We start from the raw sequence: 12,505 nt of genomic DNA on the forward strand, positions 1-12,505 counted from the left end.
AAAATCAGTAAAACTTTATTATATGTGTTCATGGTTAAAAGACATTCAAAACTTTTTTTGAAAGAAACCTCGTGAACGTTAATTCTAAATAAAAAGTGCCTATCTATTTGTTCATTAATATGGCAAATATAATGATATCAAACCCATGATTTGTAGCTTACGTTACTTAAATATAGTTTTAGAAATCAGATAGATGTTTCTATGTATTAAAAAGTAGAAAAATTTCTTTAGTAAATAGGCTTTGAATTTAGACTAAAAGAAAGCGTTGAATTTAGTCAGTGGAGAGAAGCGAGATGGACATGGCCTGTGAGATTAGGCGGGATTTTGTCATGTTACGTGGTGGGGTCATGGACTCGCTGGCCTGAAACTGAAGCAGTGTGTTTATTTTCAAAGATAAAGTAAGGGCAGTTAGTGGGAGACCTTGACCTACTTAAAAGTGTGGACTTGACCTGCTCAGCTGCAGAGAGCCCTTCTGAATCGATACCCTATTGCCATGTAACAAATTACCATCAAATTTAGAATCCCAACAAACATTTACTACTGTCTACTGGTTTCTGCGGCGCAGGGATTTGGGCGCAGGCAGGGCTGTTGCCGCATTCTGTGCCTTAGAAGCCAGTCAGTGAGTGCAGTCCACACTCAAGGGCAAGGGGGCTGGGTTCCTCCTTGAAAGAAGAGAGGTGTCAGAGAATCTGGGAACCTACTTTAAAGCCACCACACTTACCTGTGTTCTGAAGCAGAGGAGCAACGGTACGAAGAGGAAAAAGCCATGGTATCTAGCAGAAGGTTGAACTGGTAGCAGCGTGGGAGGTGGACACAGGGAGGAGTGGGAGGTCCATCCCAGTGAAGTAACCCAACGGTAGAGTAGTGATGGAGTCGGCGACCGAGGGAGATGGGAGAGGGACGGGTAGGACCCAGGAGTGCAGCAGGGTGAGAGAGAGGAAAAGCAGAGTAAAAAGTATTCTCGAGGCGTCCAGATCTGAAGAATGATCAGGCATGTACCAGCTGGAAAGAGAAACCAGTTTTGAGGGGACAAGGGTGCTCGTTTGGTTTTAGACATTTAAGGGGAAATTCCCAACCAGTTGAAACTATAGAACCTCCGTTCATGCTGAAATGTCTACCCAGAAGGGGAGAAGTTCACATTTGTCCTTCCAAAGTGATGGTTGAGTTCTTCAAGGGATGGGTAGGCAGAGGGACCAGAGCTCGGAAGACTGCGCCTTTGGGGAGGCCGAGGTTTGGGGGCTGATGAAGGCCAGGAGCTAGCCCTGCAGCCTTGGAGAGGGCGGAGAGCCCGCGGTGTTCCTGCCGGGAGCAGAGGAGGTGGAGTGACCAGGAGCCTCGGCTGTTACAGAATCCAAAGAGAGTGATGCTTGAGACCAATGCATTTGCCTGTAGGATTATTAGAGGTGACGGCAGTTGAAGTGGAGTAGAACAATTTTGGAGATTGGATTATAACGTTTAATTTGATGATTCACTTTCTAAAAAGCGCTGGAGGTGGGAGGATGAGTGGCGGGCCTGCCTTTCATCGCTGCGACTTGGAGAGCTCACACCCATCTCGCTTCCCTGTAGCACGACCGAGCCTCCCTGGAATGGCGCGGCGCCTCGCTCTTGGATGGAGGGATGGAGGAGGATGCTACTGTTTGTTTTCTGGGGATCTTGTAACTGTAAGTGACATTAACTAACTTGATAAGTTTTTCTACTTCGCTTTGAGCTACTCTTATCTGTGCCCTTCCCCTCCCCCTCTGTTTTCCCTCCCTTCCCCCCATTAGTATAACTTTAAGGTCAGATTCCAGGTAAGGGATCACCTATTTTCTTTCTCCCTTTTCTTCTAATTTTAAGCACAGTTGTCTTATTTATATGCTTTGTTAATTGAACTTGTAGAGATGCAATTGATACATAGTAAATGTTAAGTAGTAGCTGGCAAATGTAAATACTGAATTGAAAGATGATACTGGATTTTACGTTCTGTAACTGTACATGTATTTAATGTTTTCAAATGATAAAAATAATTGTCAATAATGTGTAGCAAAAACATGAAAACACTTCAAAAATTACTTCATGTGATGTAGTATATTTCAAGATTTCTATTAGGGTTTGAGATTAACGTGGACCAGGGTAATTATGTGGTAAAACAGTAACAAAGCCAGAAATTAAATACTGAGTTTTCTTCACCACATGGATGGTGTTGATTGTTTGATTTTCCTTTTCCAATAGGGTTATTTTCTTCCAAGATAAAAACTTTGGGTCCCCCAAAGACTTGACAGACTAAATCACAGTAATAGTAATACCTGTGGTTTCCGATTAAAGGGTAGACTTTATGCTGTGAAAAAAAGAACTGTTATAAATTCTTTTTAGTGCAGAGAGATATGCTTGTTCTCGGTAACATCACCGTTGAGTGAACAGGGGGCAGTAACTGACTCGGGCTGGTTCTGCAGCGTGGGTGGCAGGTGAGCGTGGGAAGAGCAGGCAGGGGTCAGAGGACAGTGAGCAGGGATTGGACGTGTGAGGCAAGCCAGAGAGACTTTGGTGTGGATAGCACAGAACGTGAGTGAAGGGGGCGTGAAGAGAGAGGCACGGACTCCACACGTGCCAACACAGCCTTGGACGTTCTTACGTGTGGTTGTGGTCAGTGGGTGTCAGAGGACAGAAAAGAGGGAGTGAGAAGGGAGTGTTTCAGGTGATCGATCACAGGCTGTGTGGTTTGTTTTCACACTTGGAGATCTGGATATATTTGCTAAAAGTCATGATATCATATGATATAATCAGGTAGGTATTATATCAGATATTTATTATATAATGTCATGACTCTCTTACTACTTGTATGTGGCATCTGACAGAAACTTAATGTGGTTAATTGGTATATTTGGCACTCACTTCAGGTGCCATCAGGCCCAGAAGATCCCTCCAGGGGCCTTTTTCTATTCTCATGCCCCACGCTTGCTGCATTAATGGTCTCGCCCATACCTCTCTGTCTCCAAAATTTCCTGGGATAACTGTCATTGGGCTTCTGCAACACGTTGCAGGAGCGTCTGTTTGTGAGCTTGTTTTCCCTACTAGACTGGGCTCTTTAGTAGGAGGGGTCAAGCCTTACTCATCTGGGAATCCCACATCCAGTAAACGTTAGCTAAATAAACAGATGACTGGTTTCCCCACACTTTGTGGGAAACACACTCACCACAGTCCGTCGGTGTGGCAGCGAACTCACGAGCTTTGATGGTCGGGAGATCTGAGATGAGACAGAGATCACAAGAGCCTCAAAGGATCTGGGGGGCACTGAAAACGAGCGAGGACAGATCCTGGTCTTGGGGTGTTCCACTGGGTGGGTTTCAGCGACGACTGGGGAGCCAGAGACAAGTGAGCGCGACGCTGTGTGGCAAGCGTTGCCGCAGAGGCCTCGTGTACAAACAAACTGCTCTGGAAACGTGTCATCCATTTGGCTGGGGGAGGTCTGGGAAGACTGGCATTTGAGTTGAGGCTTTGAGAGGAGGTAGTTGCTCACCATGTGGAGAAGAGAAAGGAGCAAATACCAAGCTGTGGAGGTGTAAGGATCATTTTTTGAGAAGCTTATGGGAGCAGTGGGGAAATGAGATCAGAAGGGGCCCTGTGTTGTATAATGCTGGTAGCCGGTCGTTGCCACTGTGGCCATGAGGAACTTGGGGGGGGGGTTGTTAAAATCAGAGGAATGGCACAGGTTGACATTTTAGTTTTTATTTATTTAAAACATTTTATATATTGGTTTTTAGGGAGAGGGGGAGGGAGGGAGAAAGAGAGGGAGAGAAACATCAGTCGGTTGCCTGTTGCACGACCCGAACCAGGGGCCTGCCCTGCAACCGAGGCATGTGCCCTGACCAGGAATCAGACTGGCAGTGCCCTTTCTGTTTGTCGAACAGTGCCCAACCCACTGAGCCACGCCAGCCAGGGCCAGGTTCACGCTTTCCGTCAAATGCCTGACAGCCACGTGAAAATCGGGCTGGAAGGGGAAAACTAAAGAGAATAGACTAGTTAGGAGGCTTGAGCAGTAGTCCAAATGAATGAGATGAAGGGCCTGGATTGAAGCATTGACAGTGGGGAGCTGTGGAAGAGAAGACAGTGGAGAATATGGTTTTGGGAGGTAGAATTTGTGGAATTTAGTGACTGGAGCGATAAAGATCCGTTGTGAGAGAAATGGGAAAAAAAGGAGACTGTTGTAGATTTTTGCCTCTGGATAGGAGAGTACAAAGGAAGCCTTGGGTGTGGCTTGGATATTTGGGAATGGGGCATCCCAATGGTGGTAAGCAGCAGACAGTTGGAAATGTGACTCTGAAGTGGAGGAGTGGAAGGCACAGAGTGCGCAGTCACGCAGTGAGTGGGTGATGTCGCGGAAAGGAGAGCTCGCTGGGCAGTGTCAGAGGGCTGAGCAGTGGGCTCCAGACTCTTCAACGTTCGAAGGGCGTACTCAGGAAAAGACTGTCTGAGAGCAGACTCAGAAAGGGAAGTGGTGAATATCCTGTGCTACGGTGGTGGGGGAGAGGAGTGAGAAGTCAAGTGAGGCTTCGGGATTTGACCAAGTCAGAGGCGCTCAGTGAGAATAATCGTTACATAGTGTCACTTGAAACTTCCTTTCAATGACGAAGCACAGTGGTCCTTAATGAGTAGAGACGAGGAGTATAGACTACGTTTTTATAAAAATGAGCCTAAAATTGAGGTAGATCACAGATAAAGGGTGGAGGAAAGTCTTCGTTTTAAAAATATATATATATATTTTATTTATTTATTTTTAGAGAGAGGGGAAGGGAGGGAGAAAGAGAAGGAGAGAAACATTAATGTGTGGTTGCCTCTCGCGCACGCCCTACCGGGGACCTGGCCTGCAACCCAGGCAAGTGCCCTGACTGGGAACCAAACCAGCAGCCCTTTGGTTTGCAGACTGGCACTCAACCCACCGAGCCACACCGGCCGGGCCTGGAAGGTTTTTATTTTAATGTAAGGCATTTAGTATAGGTATGCTGCGATGGCCTGAATGTGTCACACGTGGTTGGAACAGCCATTGTAGGGATAGAGAAGGAGAGCTGAGTGGGGCCAACTCTGAGTCAGGGCTAAAGTTTTTTTTTTTTTTTTAACCTATAAATTCTTTGAATTTTTCAGTCCTCTGGGTTGTGCCGGTAAAAGACATTTTTCCTTACAGATCTAAGCAATGACAGTGACATAGCAAGGCTGTTCGAGTGGATGATGCTGACAAAGTAAAAAAGTCAGATACAGAGCAGTTACTGCTGGAACTTGGGACCCTCGTGGAAGGACGCCAGTGGGCTCTGTGTTGTCAGACGGCTCGGCTTATCTCTGCATCTTGGTTCAGTGTGGTGCTTTGAAAGCTTTCAGTGAGTTTTTGAGTTTCATGCACATGCTGTGACCAATTGTTAAAGAAACTCAAAGTCTGCAGTTCGTGTTGGTTTTAGAAAGTTAATCTCTGAAGCCCGTTTCTGGAAGGAGTTTAAAGAAAGAAGAAGACTAGAAGCCAGGTTCAGTCTTCGGGTGGATGCTTGGAAAAGGGTAAGTGGCTTCTGGGATCATTAGAATGGATCCGATGGCCTTGTAGAGTAATGGTGGAAACAAAGCATAAATCAGAGGGACTGTAAACACCCCACATTCTTCCTTAGGGCAAGTAATACCATATCATCGATGATAGATACTTCTCTCTGCTCTTTATTTTTTCTGAAGGTTGGCAGAACTAGAACATTTACAGTGATACGTTTAAGTGTTTGGAAGTGCGGAATCTCCTTAGCTGTATCTTCAAGGCTCTTCTCTTGTTCTCAGTGCATAAATTTAAAAGCAGCCAATGTCTGTAGTGAAACCTTTCCCCCTGTAAAAGTCACGGACAGCCGGGGGCGTTTGCCTACCTAGAGTCAGGGACTTAAACTGCAATCAAATGTTCAGGCCTTATTTTCTTCACATGTGAAGGAAAGAACAATGCTCGAGATACAGCTAAGGTATTTTTAAAGTATGCAATTTGTGTGACTCTTGCTGAGTCAGGTGAGTGGGTGATGCTGGCAGAGTCGTAGAAGGAACTGACGACTAGCAAGGATTGAGAGCCCACGCTAAACAGACAGGAGTGGGGCTGCGAGTGTGCTCAAGGAGAAGGGAGACTCTAAGGGTTAGATGGTGGGCTGCTGGCTGAGCGGTGACTCGAAATGACCGCATCGGGGGCCCAAAGGGAAAAGGACTTGCTCTCTGTACCTCAGGAGGTGAGAGAAGAGCTCAGCTGGAGTCTGTCAGTGAAGGTAAGAGTGGCCTGAAAGAAAGGACTGACTTGGGAAAAGAAAGGAGAGAAAGGACTCACTCTACGGAATTGCTGGCCGGAGGGGAATGAAATCGTGGAAGAACAAGGAGTCCTGGTAGTGTTCTAGACCTACCATAAAATTGCTTACTGTGAGATTATTGTGCTTCAGATGTAGTCCAAATGGATAACATTTGTACCTCAAATTGCACAGTAGTAAATGTCTTGGTGTATTTGAACAGAGTGGCCGTCTGTTACTCATTAGGAGTACCAAGAAGGGGATTCTTGCTAGCAGACATGAGAGAGCAGGATCCAGTGTCTTCACAGGACAAAACCTCGGTGCATTAATTCAGTGAGGGCAACAAAACCTGTGGGTGGCATCTCTGGGGGTGGGGTTGGGGAGGGCTGGCAGCAAAGAATCTTTTTTTACACAGCATTGTATGCTTCAAGTTATTCTCTAATTGTCATTTCTCAGAACATGGCTGGATTTGGCCCATTTAGCCACAGTAAGTTCGGGAGGGGCAGAGACCTGGAGTTTATTTCAGAAGAAAGCCCAGTAGTCAGTAGAATATAGGGGTCTAAAGATACAATAATACTGTGTGATTTCCTGTAATGTAGTTGGAATTGTAAAGATGAGGATAGATTTGAGGTATGGAGGATCCGTGACTCAAATTGAATTACCCTCTGGTTTTTGTTGTCATTGTCTGACCTGTTAAGTTTTCTGAAACTTAGTACAGTGTTCTCTGGTTTAATTTGAAGCAGGAATTATTCTTTGATAATCAAGCAATATATCTCAGCTAGTTTTTGCACTCAGAGTATATTTAATCAACAGGTAACTCTTGACACATATTAAATACAAGTGCATTACATGCTATGAGCAGATACTAAGATGAATCAGAGGCAGACATTTATTTCTCAAGTTGTCTGATCTAATGGGAGAGGGGAGGATGGTCTGTTGAATGGTGGTTGGGAAGTTGGGTTCTGCAGTCAGACCAGTCCAAGTTCAGATCCCGGGTTCGATATGTATTGGATGTATAAGCGTGGAAAAGCTACTCAGTCCCTCTATGCCTTATTGGGTTATCCGTCTAGTACCTGTCAGCACCGGGATCTCTATGATAGGAGCTGTCTCAGAGGAGTGCAAGAGGCCTGGGAGATGATGGTTGTAAAGGATTTGGAATGCAGGAATTCCTCCGTGAACACTGACAACACGCACGGATGGAGAGAATGCTGCCCGACGGGCCCCACGGCATTATAACTTTTTGGAAGTTCAGTGTTAGAGAAACAACTTGGAGTGATCCCTGTATGGAAGCACTGCCACTAAATGACATTTCCAAAGGCGAACACAAGAAGTAACAGGAGAGAACAAAAAGTCTTATTTTTTTTTAATTCACAAAACTGGTCTAGCAAATTATATTTCTTATTTTCTGTGGTGTTTTTGTTTGTATTACTTTCTGGTAACACAGATGTTACAGGAGTTGAACAGCCTGAATCAATAGGGAGATAACTTACCAATTCTTTTAATACACGGTTATTGAGCCTGTTATGGACTCGGCTCATGGATTCAAGCACTAGGTGTAGATCATCAGCACTGAACATAAAACTGGTAAAGGAGCCGTTTTGGTGATCGACTCTCAAGCGCAGGCATTTGGCTGGACTGTTGAAGCCAGACGGCTATACATGTTGGAGGATTTTCAGCCATGGAAACCGCAGCTGTTTCTCTCGGACATCTCAACTTAAGTATCTGTAGATGTTCAGTACTCTACTAATTACCCTGTGATGTGATTTATTCTTTAAAAGGTTAGGTAATATTTGATAACATGCAAAAGGTTATATAATTCTTTAAATTAATGGCACATATTAATACATTAAAGCTGCTGCGTGAAGAGGAGCTTAAGTCATTAACTGTTATTGTGGCTAACTAAATATACATCAGTCGGTAATTAAATACTTCCTGAATGTCCCCTCTGTGTCTCCTGTCAAAGGTTTGGTGATGGTCCTTGGGTGTTTCTTGGTCAGTAGGCCCAGTATTTGGGAAAAAGAGCTGAATGCCGACCAAAGGGGTGTGAGGGTAAGCTGGAACCCAGCAGTGTCCGTGTCTGTCACCACCTCTAACCAAGAAGCAAGTAATGGCTTCAGAGAGTAACAGCTGCTGATGTAGTTCCTCCTTTCAAATCTCAGGTACTTTCCTCTATTGGTCAGCTCTGACCTAGAACCACTTATGGAAGGGAATTCTGGGAAATGTAGTTCTACCTTGCCCAAGTTAGTGTAGTTCAAACCTCCATGTGTTCCTCTACTTATTTGTTATACTATAAACCAGAGGGACATTCAGAATTATTTATTCTTAGAAGATATCAGGATATTTAAGATATCAGAATACTTAAAAATAAAATTTAACATGATTATACAATTGTTTTCTTTTCCATTAAACCATGTCTTTATTTTCAAAGCCATGAAATAGCTTAAAACAGGAGTAATATAAGCCTACCTTCTTCTGTTGCAAGAAAACATTCTTTTAATTTGTGAAGTTGGATCTGTGCTAAAAAAAATTTTTTTGAACAAAGTTATCTAGTACAGTGCCATCTAGTGGTATGTTAATCTATTTTCTGGTTATGAAAATAATTCACTACCACATTTTACTTCTTCGTAAGTTAAGAACTTTACTTTTCATTATGCCTAACTCATAAGACATAGGGGACTATTTTTAAGTAAATCAAACATTTGTAAATAATTAAAACCAGAAAAGGAAAAAAAGCTGGAAAAGTGGTTTTCTTTTTACCCTTAGATTCTATTCTTCTTCATTTTCATACATACAGAGTCACTATTTGTTCATTTGATACCATTTGGATCCAGGAGCAAAGTGAGTTTCTGGTTTACAAAAAGAATAGGATGATTTTAGAAATGTGATGTGGCGGAATGAGTATGGGCTTTCAAGTCAGGCAGGCATGGGTTTGTCTTTCAGCCTTAACTCGGCTTATGTTCTGGCAAGCAGTGCTCCAAGAACTTTATGTGAATCATGAAATATTCACAAAAACCCGATGAGGCATGTTACAGATGAGGAAGCCAAGGCCCACAGGATGGTTAGTGTTAAGAGTGCGTAAGTAATCTCATTGCTTTTTGGTTATTTGTGTGTTTACCTGTTTCTCCAACACAGTGACCTTCTGCAGGAGGATCTCACTCCCGTTTGCCCAGCACCTCGTACAGATTCTTCGTATGTTCCTAATGCATTTGGTGAATGTTTTACTTTTTTTTTTTTTGCTTCCATGAAGAGTCACAACAAGGACAATAGAACATTAATTAAATTGTAGGTAAAAATATCAAAAATATCAGTGTTTTCTCAAGGGATTATACAGTTAGAAACTTGAGGCTCTGTTCTCTGATTGGTCACTTAATTTTAATCTCAGTTACATATGCGCAGAATTTCAAGTGTCTAGGAGCTGTACAAGGCTTGTTGCAGAACTCGGCCACCTCCCAGCTCTCACCCCTCCCCACTCTCACTCCTCCCCAGTCCCTGCTCTTGGGGTTCATCTTGGAGACCTGGTTCTTCTTTATCTCCAAATCGCTAGCTGGCCTGTTGTTCTTTCCAATTTTTAATTTTGCAGCCTTAGGCATTACCTTCGACATCTCATGACAGATGAAGAGGATTTATCTTTCTTATACACCCTTATCCTAGGTGAAGGGCCCTCCTCCTTTCTCATTATAATTAAATTTTGAGTAATCAGTGTTTTATATTAGCATAACTATAAAACGTCATTCACAGCGTGGTGGTTTCTTCTAACACGTTATGTTGGTTTGTTTTCCCTGGTTTGTGTTGTCCTTTTGGAGAGGAGGGTATTGTTTGTTTGCTTAGCTTTTCTGTACTTATCACTTCCTCATCTTCAGCTATTTCCCAGGTGCCTAAATTTAGCTAGGACATGTGACTTGGAGCCAGTGCAGCTCTTCTGGTAAAATATTTTATCATTTATAAACTGAAGGGTGCAGATTCTTCATTTATGAAGAATGGAGGCTGCTTGTATTCCTAAAATTCATGCTTCCCTGGAACAGACACTTGGATGTTTTGTGCTGTGCATGTTGTTACTAGACCCCATTGCCAGCCCTTGCCCAGCCCTCCTCTCTGACCTGATCGTCTTTTCTCGGGTTGGCTGGAACGTCTCTGCTGCCTCCAAGAGGGGCTGGGGGATTCAGGGTCTGGCTGGAAGTGGAGCCCCATTTGTGTGGGGCCAAGACTGCTGGTCAGCAAGAGCTCTGCCAAGTGCACATAATGAGCTAGAAATACCCCCAGTCCAGCCAGAAAATCGGAAATTCTTCCATGAGGAAGGGTTACTAGAGTCTTTTGACAGGTAGAAGCACTTATCTTTTATAATGAATGGTCGTGGAGAAGCAAATGTACAGAAAGAAGTTGCCAGGGGTGAAATAAAGACGAAATGGCATGTAAGATATGAGCCAACAATAAGTAAAATCTTGTTTGAAACAAAGATAAAACAGAAAGATCCCTAGCAGTAGCTTCTTGTAGGTTGCTATAGAAAATAATAATGCTGGAGATAATAAGCGTGAATGATCTAATGATTCTTAGCTTTGTAGATATTTTGTTTACCTCCACCATAGCCTTAGCATGCTTGTGAAATGGTGTATGAGGTGTTATTTAGGGGGATGTCCTTAAAACTGGATGTAAAGGTAGAAGAAAAAGTAGAGGACAGAATGAGTCTATATAGGTGTGCCTTGGGGACACTGCAGGTCTGGTTCCAGACCACTGAAGACAACGAATATTGCAATACAGCAAGTCGCATGAACTTCTTGGTTCCCCGGTGCATATAAAAGTTATATTGGGACTATATTGTAGTCTGTTAAGTATGCAATAGCACTGTCTAAAAAAACTGCAAAACAATGTACATACCTTCATTTAAAAACTTTTTATTGGTAAATAAATACTATCATAGGCTAAATTTAGCAAGTTGTAACTTCTTTGTTGGTGGAGGGTTTTTACCTTCAATTTGTGGCAAACTCAGAATCTGTGAAGTGCAATAAAGCAAAGAAGCACGATAGAATGAGGCACGCCTGCACAATTTTAATAGTTTGCTACCGAAGTTGTGGTTCTAGACAGCTAGCACTAGGAGGCCCCAGAGACCACGGTTCTGGTGGACTTAGGTCTAGTTGTGCATGGTTCCTGTTGGAGTTGAAAAGGAAACTTAGGGCAAAACGCCCATTGAAGTGCTATAGAAACTGCTTTTAAAATTCAGGATCGCTTAAACTAAATGAAAGATTAGCTACCCTATTTTTCATAATGTAGTAATAAAGGAATCTAAAAATGTAACACTTTTTATATGCTTGTGATAATTGTAAATAAAATAACTATGCATAACCACCGCTTTTTAAAATTGTAATTTTGACTTTTAGTTCTTGAACCCCTGGATCAAGGCCCTGATTGCCTTATGCCTGGACGATTTTAGTAGCTTCCCAATGGATGACACTTTTTGTCTTACTTTCTTCCAGTCCATTCTGGTTAAAAATAAGAGTTTTTCATCAGAAATAGCTTTGGTCATACATGTCCTCTGATTAGAAACTTTTGGTAGTTTCCAGTCAGATAGTATTCAGATCCAAGCCCATTCATTCATTCATTCATGCGTTCATCAAATCCATATCAGTGCCTTTATACAGCAGGGCATGCAGTCGTGGGCATTGTGTTCTAGTGTTCTCCACAGAGTCTCTCTTACAGCTGTGTAAACATAGCTGTTCATCCCTAACATTTTACCTTTGTGCCTTTGAACATAAATCAGCCTCCTGGTCATTTCATAATCTCCTTCTTTGAGAACTGCCTCTGGTTGTTTACGACCGGGTCTCCCTCAGTTGCTGTGGGACCTCCCAGCCTTCGTGGGACTTAGCTCATACTGTACTGCTTTCATTTATTTTTAGTTTTTCTCCATGAAAACTTAAAAAATGTAAATTTGCATATGGTTAAGAATAAGGTGGTCTTTTTTCTTTATATTTCTTCTTAGTGCCAAATACAGTACTATATAAAAACGAAATACTACCCAGTGACGATAGCACATAGCTTTCCCTGCAACCTTTCAGTGTTGTCATCTTTTCTAACAGAAACGCAGTTTTGTTTGAGAATCCACTCCTCTCGGCGTGTCCATGGACTTTGGGGAGGGTGGGCTGAGGCCCCAGTCTCTGGTGTCACGAGGGTTCCATTCCTGCCATTTGATGGTTGGAGCGTGAGCACGTGACCCAGTTCTGGCCCGTGGGACAGGAAGTCGGCTGTCCTCC

The 12,505-nt window shown here is 43.2% G+C and overlaps 1 long non-coding RNA gene across 1 annotated transcript in view; it reads left to right on the forward strand.

The window, feature by feature from the left end:
• Positions 1–899: 899 nt before the first annotated feature.
• Positions 900–12,505, forward strand: part of LOC118989142 (uncharacterized) — a 110,239-nt gene continuing 98,633 nt past the window's right edge. The window contains exon 1 of the long non-coding RNA XR_005066957.1: positions 900–1,661. This is a non-coding gene — a long non-coding RNA (uncharacterized LOC118989142). The remainder of the gene's footprint in view (positions 1,662–12,505) is intronic.

Source organism: Sturnira hondurensis, unplaced genomic scaffold (genome assembly GCF_014824575.4).
Source record: "Sturnira hondurensis isolate 20B ecotype Veracruz unplaced genomic scaffold, ASM1482457v3 Scaffold0006437, whole genome shotgun sequence".
In the NCBI taxonomy this organism is placed as follows: domain Eukaryota; kingdom Metazoa; phylum Chordata; class Mammalia; order Chiroptera; family Phyllostomidae; genus Sturnira; species Sturnira hondurensis.